At 41.1% G+C, this 10,248-nt stretch overlaps 1 protein-coding gene across 1 annotated transcript in view; it reads right to left on the bottom strand.

Annotated features, from left to right (window-relative positions):
- Positions 1–10,248, bottom strand: part of hoxb3a (homeobox B3a) — an 88,795-nt gene extending 78,547 nt beyond the window's left edge. The window contains exon 1 of the mRNA XM_032537286.1: positions 9,496–10,248. The gene's annotated coding sequence lies outside the window, so the exon portion shown is untranslated. The remainder of the gene's footprint in view (positions 1–9,495) is intronic.

The raw sequence follows: 10,248 nt of genomic DNA, 5'->3' as shown, positions 1-10,248 counted from the left end.
TGTGTGTGTGTGTGTGTGTCCTCTTCTTGCATCGGGATTATTTTCTCCATCGGACGAGTAATTGATAATCTGGTAGGGATTTTCTGAACCCGATCTGATAACAGTTAATGTTTTATTGATGAAAAATACCCCGGATGACGCATCTCCATGTCCTTCTGCTGAACCAATGACATGCTGTGTTAGTTCCAAGCTGTTCTGTCTGCAGGAAATTAAAACTCCCGTGCTCCTGTTGTATTCTGCACAAGTGGCTTTGGTCTGATCAATGTGTGCCATGAATTATTATTTTCTTCCCCTGTGACACTGATTAGGCCCAAATGTAAAAGGAGAAGAAAGAAAACAGTCTCGAAGTTTCCCAATTTTTCCCGTTTTCTTGACACTGATTATAGCCTCGCGCCCGAAAGTTTTTTCCATGGGGCCATATATATATTCAAGTGAAATATATGTATACAAATAACCTCCTAGCCTAAATACTGTTACATACTAAAGCACTGAAAAAACACGTCTCCTACTTATTACATATTAAAATACTCATGGTTAGGAAATTACACAGATAAATAGAAATAATAGAAAAAAATGTACATACATATACATACATGTACATATATACACCAATGTGTATAAAGAAATATGTAGTCTGTCAACGATTTAATTTTGCATCATTTTGTCGTTGAAATATGTTTTTTTTAATGTTTTTAATTAAACCCTTAACAAATGTACATACACAAAGCATATGCCCCAAATGATTTATGTTTAAAGTATTTTCTTAATGGGTCACGTCATATCACAAAGTTATTATCATTGTTTTTATGTTGTTATTAATATATTAATATGACATCATTGTGGCTGCTTAGCATAATAGGCCTAGCTTTAGAGGTTTTAAAATGGTGTGTCTTGACCAAACCAAAATGTGAACACACACACAACCCACACACACACACACACACACACACACACACACACACACACACACACACACACACACACACACACACACACACACACACACACACACACACGCTATTCTACTAAACTACAGGCTATTACTTTGTAGTTTTGACTTACAAAATTATGAAAGTAATCTCCTTCCAGAACATTTTTATCTGTAAAACTATCACAAAAGAAATTGTTTTTTTCTCATTTTTGATATTAAAAAAAGAAAGTAAAAAAAGAAAGAAAGACGTTTCAGAAATTTAAAAAGGCTAAACTAAAAAAAAGTCGGCCTGCTTTTCACTCCCACTTACAAACGGAATATGTGTCGCCGAGGTCGTAAAATAACCGCAGCCATAAATAAATCTCTCTCCGGGTCTTTCTCTGTTTCCCTACAGGCTCTGACTTGTCTGCATGGCCAAACTGCAGACAGTCCGACTGACAAATAGAGACAAAGACTCTATTTTTACTTTAACTTTACCCTCCCACCCAATCCATTCCTCCATGCCTTCTCCCTTTTTTTTAAGTAACACTGTTAGAGCGGGGAGAGATAATGCGTTTAGTGCTCGACTCTCGCTTTCTGTCTGTGAAGGCTCACACAGACAGTTGTTGAATCTCTCTTTTTAACTTTCATTTTGACCCCTCTCTCTCACTCTCTCTCTCCCTCCCTCTCTCTCTCTCTCTCTCTCTCACGGGCAGGACGCGCCGCTTCCTCTCCGCTTTGTGGGAACGGGAAGCTGCCGCATTGTGTTGGAGCTGACTGTGGTTTAATCATTAATGAGCACCAACAGGACAGGCATGGCCTACAGCCTGGGACACACACAGGACGGTAATACTATCACACACACACACACACACTCACACACACACATGCATTAGCACGGTTTTAAAGTGATTATGGCTTTGGTATGAGAAATAAAATAGCCTAGTGGCACCTGTTAAGCAGCCTGGAGGGTAAATATGACTTTTTTGACACTATCATCCAATGTAGCATTTGAGAAAAAAACTAGAAGGTATTGCAAAAACTAGATCCTATAGATTTGTAAACTATGGTCTGTCCTAACATGGGATTCACATCATGATAATTAAATATATTAGCAGGCAGCGTAAATGAACAGCATGCAGGTTCCAGCAAATGTCGCATTGTGAAGTTCTATAACATTTCATAAACTATGCGAAGACTAAGCTGTTTTGGATGTTAGCCCAACCTTTTGAAACTCCTACATGACATTTACTGATACTGGTGCAGACATATGGCCTACATGATATTAACATTAAGTTTGCACATGAATGCTATTAAAAAGGAAATACACTTGTAAAGCCTGCTATGAGCCTATATGGACATACTAGCCTGATGCATTATGTTGCAGTCTAGGTTCAGAGCAGGCTATATTAATCAAGTTTTTTTTTACTAAAGCCTGGAATACATATAACAGGGTTCTCACATCTTTGCGTCAAATTAATATAAATAAGATAGTTGGCATATGTCTATCAATAAGATTAGGTTAATGGCGTTTTTTAACACACTAACCGAAGATAGTCTACAGACTTAAATATGAGCTGCAGTATCAGCGTAATACGACTCATGTGACTGCTTAATTCAACAATATGAGCTCATTGCATGGACCATATGTGACATGGGAGATATTCACACTGTAGCCGAGCCTACATGCTAGCTATCTGAGCGGGTTGTTGCTTGTCTTTGCAGGTGTGTTGCAGTTTTTGGGAGAAGCGGGGTGGCGAACGGCACCAAACGGCGCACAGAAAGGAAGGGCGACTGGAAACGGTTCGGTAAATGGGAAACGGCTGGAAGCAGTAGTTTATGAGAGAGAGAGAGAGAGAGAGAGAGAGAGAGAGAGAGTATGCAGGAGAGACACATACATGGATAGTGAAGCCATGAGCTATAAAAGGGAGACAGTCACGCTTTCTCTCACGCGCCCTAACTGTCACTGGGTTGTGTTTTCGCTCTTCCTTCAGACTGGTTTAGTGCTAACTTATTGTTTATAGGCAGATATTGATAAAAATACACACGGATGTACAGTTGGCCCATTGTAGCCTGCCCAGAGCACGTTACATGCTACTTGTATCATTCTTCAGAAGGTTTTAACGACTTTTGTGAGCCAAGGCAGCCAACATGTTGCCGTACAGGACTCACATCTAGGACCTTTTTCTTTTGATAAGAAACATATTTGGGAGAAATTGCTTCGAGAATTACAACAAATGGAATAAGCTTCATCAATAATTTCAATATTACTATAATATTACACTAGCTGCAACGGCTAACAAACACAACAACGAAAGTAATAATATACTACTATTACTACAACAACAACAATAATAATAATAATAATAAGGATGGTCTAGCCTATAGGGGAACAGAAAAAGGATGACATTCTGGGTTGTGTCCCAGTTAACCACCAGTTATGATACCCTGATAATAAGTGTATTATGTGTACATCCAACAGCGGTTTTTGGTGACATGGTGACAGTACGAATGGCAGCTTTTTAATAACAGGCACGCGTGTTAAACATGTTATCAGACTTCCAGACTGCCAGTGGCAGTATATCAGCCTGTGTGGCTGTGTTTGAGCTGCAGTGTAAACAGTTAAGGGCTGCTGAAGGAACTCCAGGAATCTGAGAAACTTCAGAGATTATCGCCAATTAAAGCTGTAGGAGTGAGACTGCTGCTTTATGGCTTTATGGCTGTGTGTGTGTGTGTGTGTGTGTGACCTCGGGACTTTTATGGCTTTATGACCGTTTATGACTCCTTGTAAAGAGTCCGAGGAATGGCGACGAATTGAAAAACAGGCCCGCAGCAAACAGCAGATGAACACATGTGCTGTGTTGCACATAAGGAACGCGCATGCACACACACGCGCGCGCACACACACACACACACACACACACACACACACACACACACACACACACACACACACACACACACACACACGAGCACTGTACAGTTCATCTGCGGTTCATTTCAGCCCGACAATGCTCAAACCACCGCATTTTACTCAATAAAAATCATTGCGGAATAATTAACGGTCTATGAAATTAAAAATTAGCGATTTATTTCATTGACACTTCTTTCTTTTCTTTTTTTTTTTTTTACCCGGGATTTGATTTTGAGCTTTGCATGAGATATCTACACTCCAAAAATACTTTAAAGATTCATTCACCGGATGTAGGTTGGTAATAATTATTACTAATTATTTTTAAATTTTAAAATTATATTTCCTACATTCATTAAAACTCCACAATACTACAAATAGACATACGACATGATTAGGCGTAAAAGTCTCTTAAAAAGTAGTTTGGATACATTGGGACTGTCTGTGCCATGGTAAAGTTAAAACATTTGGTTAATCATGTGAGGAAAGAAAAAAAAGTGGAGACTGCGTCTAAAATCTTTCTGTTTTGCCTTTGGAGCAGGCTAATGCTCGGTACACTGGGTTTTGTTTGTGCGCGCTCGCGCTGACCGACCTCCGCTTTGATAATGACGAACTAAAATAGACTGCCTCATAGCGCTTTTTTTTGGTTTTAATGTAATAATCGTTTCCAGGCAGCTCGAGCCGGCTGGCCTCGTCCTTCACGGCACCGTGAGCTCGTGCTAAGGGTCAGTTCATCGAACTGTTACCCGTGCACGCGAGCCCTCGGCCACATAGGGCCCCGGGACGAGTTAAAGATTAACGGGCGCATGAATGCAGCATCACGGGGAGGGCTGCTTGTTTTTCACAAAGTCTCTGCTAAATATCCTTATTTAGCAGAAGCGGACACGCGCACATGCAGGTGCAATTGTTCAAGCATAGACCATGCTATTTCATGTAATTATTGCTCTTCAGAAACGTATGATATGCTACAAAAAAACGTACATACATACAACACAACAACGTATTATTGCAGACATTATTTTAAATAGGCTACAATATAAAAAGGAAGTTATTATATAAGTATAGTAATGGAATAGGCTCCTATTAGTCTTGTTACTATTCGTATTTAGTTGTTTGTTATTATCATTGTTAATTTAGTTCTAATTTTGTTAATAGATCTACCCAAATGCAATAATATTTTTCACTTATTACATTCTGCACACGTTTCTAATTCACCTTTAATAGTAGGGAACGCAATAGACATTTAACTTTGCATGAATACGGTGGTGCATTTCAATCGTTTATATGCAGCTGAGTAATAATGCTGAATTCCCCCTCTGATACTACCGTCCTGATGATTATAATGTACCAAAAATTCAATCGAGGTGTTTGGATGTCGAGGATGGGGGGGGGGGGGGGGGGATGCTGATTTAATGCGCCGAAGTTGATTTTGAATAACAGATTAAAGTCATATATAGCTGGAGCCATAAATCCAATACAGCGCTGGGGATTCAAATGATCACCCAACAACTTGAACACAGACAGACACACACACACAAACACACACACACACACACACCTGGATGTACATGTTCGGAAGGTTGCACAGCAGATCCGCAGATTAGGAGCCAGTATAAATGATGAAGTCACGGAGGAAGGACGAGTTATTGTTTCCCCCCCCCCCAAACGCCACACAACCACACACACACACACACACACACACACACACACACACACACACACACACAAATACTATGGCATACGTAGGCGCACAATAAATCTAGTACAATGACTCTGGTTGTCTTTGTTGCTTGAAACAGCTACCCTGACCAATAACCACGAATTTAACATCCTATACCTATAGGCTTCTGTTCATTGGACACAATGCGCGCAAAGCCATGGATGCGTTCTTGTGCGCGCACGGATTTCTCCACACCCCATTCCCCAAAGTGCAACAGCTTCTCCCTCCATGCCACAAATCTGTCTCTCTCTGCGATTACATCAAAGAAGGAAAGAAGCCAACAACCAGCGAGACAAAAGACTAGAAGTACTCCCCACACACATACCCACACGGGCGCATGCTCGCGCTCGCTGCCTGTCGTCATGTCTGGTCTGGTTTCATTCCAAAGAAGACAAACAAGTAAAGTTGGGCATATCATCTGTTTGTCAACAACTGCACAGACCACACAACAGACCAGACTACAACAGACCACACGGACCATACACCCTCTGCACATCACACCTTCGCAGGACAACTGAGATACATTAGTCTGTTTTTAGTTTTAGGCTGAATCTCATTTCTCTATCTTAGTAGGTATTAAGTACCCAAAGGATGTGTGTGTGTGTGCGCGTTTGTGAATGTTTGGTACTGTCGTCAACATGACGCTAGATGGCATCAGAGCGTCATGTGGGAGCGTGCAGGAGCAGCTGGGCGGCTCACTGGAGAGCACAGCAGACCGAACAGCAGCGCTGTCCCGGCGGGGTCAGTGTGACCACCGCTCCGTAGCTTCTGGAGCTGCACGGTGCGGTGTGTTCCTCATGCGTGAACCAGGCTTCCTCCACAGTTAAAATACAAAAGCAGTCCCTGACACAACAAAAATAAATAAATACAGACATTACAACATGTATATCAAAAATTGTTTTCATCTTTAATTTGTATCAAGATTTGTATTTTAATTTCCTAATTTAATTTTTCCTTCCTTTCCATAGACCTATGTCATATTGGCCATGAAGTATCTTACATAATCTGCTGGTGATGCAAGTTGGTATTAATCTGTACGGAGAATATGTGAATATATACATGTGTATGAGTAATGTATATTGGTATGTATGTATATGAATAGCATATCTATGTACAAATGCATGTTTATACACGTTTTTAAAATAAACTTATACCCTTGACTTGAGCCCGGTGACTGTTGATGCAAAAACTGCCACAGACAATAGCTTATAATAAGACATTATTGCCAATGAATCAGACAATAATGACAGTATGATTATTAATTATGAATAAAATACACATGTAATATAATTATAATAACTTCTACTGTAAACTGCTGCTGCGGTACATGACTCAGGGCATTATGTTTTTCTCAATCTTAGATCGGTTTCCTGTGTGTTTATTGTGGTAGACTAGGACCACTACATCTTTTAAAGTTAGATTCATATTTTTAAATTAAGTAGGCCAATTTATATTTAAAAAAACATATGTAAGCTGATATTAAAAGCTTAAATCTGCGCCCAAGGCAGGCATTGTGCTGTGTTTTAGTTTTCTCCTCCTTCCTCTTTACGCAGCGGGGTTTTAAATATGAGCCACTTTAACTGAGAAATGTGTGTGTTGTTGGAATGAAGAAGAAACTAATTTTTACACATAAAGTTCATAAACTATAGACTACTTAATATTTAAGATTTCTTACTCTGACCAATAAGCACACATTTAACATCCTATACCTATAGGCTTCTGTTTCTTTGACACAGTGCGCGCAAAGCCAGGGATGCGTTCTTGCGCATGGATTTCTCCACACCCCATTCCCCAAAGTGCAAAAGCTTCTCCCTCCATGCCACAAATATGTCTTTCTCTGCGAGATTACATCAAAGAAGGAAAGAAATAAGAAGAAGAAATAGTTTATAAACTATTGGCAACTTAATACAACGACTCTCCGGATTTTTTAAAGCCTAGCTCCTTTTGATAATACAGCGAGCCGCTTTGCTTTATGCAGATATCATATAAACATTGGCATTGGACGTAAAATGAAAAGTTCACTGATCCGGAGTTTTGCAGATTTTTGCAATAGACATTCGTCCAAGTGAAAGGATCGCAGCATGAATGAAAAAAAAAATACTAAATACATAATACACTTACATACTACGGGAAATGTGCCGTGCTATTATTGTGGAACTAACAGAGCTCCAGCTAAAACATATCAAGACTGCTACTCCGACTGTATCTGTCATCATAAGTTAACATACATTGTTTGCCTACAGCTAATATTTGTGTTAACTGGTGGAGACTTTGCTGTTTATTTACTGGTTCAAAGATGAGGAGAAAAAAACTTTCCACTGCATGTAGACTTCCCTGGAAAGAGATCTGTGCGCCATATTCCACCAGCAATGAAAGCTGTCTTTGAGGTTAGAGGTTTCAGAGACAATCAGTGTAAGTATTATGGCAAATGGTTCAATTTTGATGTGTATTTTGTACAAATATCTATCAGTTTGATTATAGCCTTCGAAAAACGCAGCCATACATAAAGCTTTACCCAGGAACTCATCTTGTTTCCGTCTATATGTCCACATTGTGTCACCACCCACAGTAAATATTCTGTTTATAGATAATCATTTCTCATCACATCTACAGATGGTCAATATCTACAGAGTTCATTTAGTGTATTAGTGCATAGTCTCATAGCAAATAATACACTGTAATAATAATAATAATAATACACTAATAAGAGATAATGAGAATTATAATAAAATAGATTAATATTGTTGTTATTATTATTATTATTATTATTATTATTATTATTATTATTATTAATTGTAACCGAAGTTGTTCTCTTTAGCCTAGCTGCTAATTAGCATTTGGTTGTTCGCCCACAACTCTCTCCATGAATTTGGAGATTAATTTACACCACGCAGACAATCATTAGTTAGGTAATAAACTGACATGTAGTCTATTATATATAAAGAGTGAGAGAAGGGGAAAAGAAATCTGAGTATGTGTGTGTGTGTGTGTGTGTGGTGAAGGAATTCCCTTCAAATATCAAACACCCTTCAACGTGTTTGATATTTGAGACAGCAACAAATTGGAGACCAAAGAGAAGACAGAGAGACAGACAGAGCTGCAGATGTGTGTGTGTGTGTGTGTGTGAGTGAGTGGAGGTTGGTGGGGGGGTTGCAGGGCGGTGTCCTGGCCGGTTAGGTGTAGACAATAAAATAAAAACAGCCCGCGAGCCGCAGGGAGGAAATGAGAAGGGAAACAAAGTCGTAAAAGTGGGCTGTTCGGACCGAGACAGAAACAACATTCCTGTGTCTATACACACACACACACACACACACACACACACACATACAAAGAGTCAACAACTGCAGCTGAAACCTGGAAGCTCTTCCACTGAGATCTGGAAGTGAAACAATTCTAAAACACATACCTAGAGCATTAAAGGCCATTTTGAAACCCAGAGACAGAGCGACAGTAGGACTACAATTACCTGCAACCTGGTGAAGACAAAATAATTCGCTAACATGCACAAACATGTCCCTTTTCTTTAAAAAATAAAGAAGATAAGAAGATAGTAAAATACGAGATTTTAAATAGTGATTTGTCAAATCCAGCACACCTGCCGTCACATGAAATCCAGCCTCACTGTGGTGAATGAATCTGCCCCCCTCCCTCCGTTCACCGGGAACGGCTTTGGGGCAAAAAGACGAGGTAATCTCCCGGATCTCAAACCGCCGAGTTTTAACCGATAAATAGCTCTTCCGCAGTTTATCCCACCACTTAGAGAGCCAATTCATCTGGATGGCTCCTCACGGAGCCTAATCCAGCCAGGAAAGGCTTTAATCTGAGCTGGAATACACCACCTCATTTATAACGTTAATGTGCAGACCAGAAGCAGCAGATTCACGCAAAGCATTGCACTTTGACTTGTTTTGCTCCTAATGCGCCTGAGAAGAAACGTGCATGAATAGCACTTACCGTTTTGTTGACAATCCGTCACGAGCCCCACACACCTGCAGCTCACTTCGGCGTCCCGCGTGCAGCAAGCCAGGCACCCCCGGAAAGGCACGACACGGCCCTAACCGTGTGTAGACCGGATGGATGGGTGGATGGATGGATGGATGGGTGGATGGATGATAGCCTAATTGGATAGAGGGGTGGCAGCGCGAGGAGGTGAGGATGAGGAGGACGTGGAGGGGGGTGGGGGTCCCCCCCGTTGTCACCCAATCATCAAAACACCACCGTCATCTTCATCACCACCCCCGATCGTCATCAGCATCATCATCCTCGCGGTGACAAGTGAGGAATTACATGAATAAAATGTAAAATTGCAGTTAGAAAAATAAATTATAATGTCATCTCTGGGATGGATATTTCCCCAGTTTTGGTCTGGCGGCTCGGCCCCTCTTCGCCGCATCACAGCGGAACTGTCCGTATCTCGGTCCACCGATTTAGCGTAGACAGCAGCACGAGACCAGACGGAGCGCGGAGCCATGGCAGAGTAGGAAGAGCAGGAGAAGGAGGGGGGGGAGGGGGCGGGTTGTTGTCAACGTCTCCTCGTGCCGGTTTCCTCAGTCACAACTAGTATTCTCATTAACTAGTCCGTTTAATTAGAGCCGGGGCGTTCATTTCCTCGCGGTTGCCCGGCTCCGCGCGGCGCCTCCTGAGCCCCGGGCAGAGCGAGGGAGGAGAGGCTGCTGTTCGGGCCAGAGCGGAGTGCAGCAGCAATAT

The sequence above is a fragment of the Etheostoma spectabile genome, chromosome 15, assembly GCF_008692095.1.
Source record: "Etheostoma spectabile isolate EspeVRDwgs_2016 chromosome 15, UIUC_Espe_1.0, whole genome shotgun sequence".
Classification (NCBI taxonomy): Eukaryota; Metazoa; Chordata; class Actinopteri; order Perciformes; family Percidae; genus Etheostoma; species Etheostoma spectabile.
Note: the sequence above shows the minus strand (reverse complement) of the source record. Positions and strands in the feature narration are given on the sequence as shown.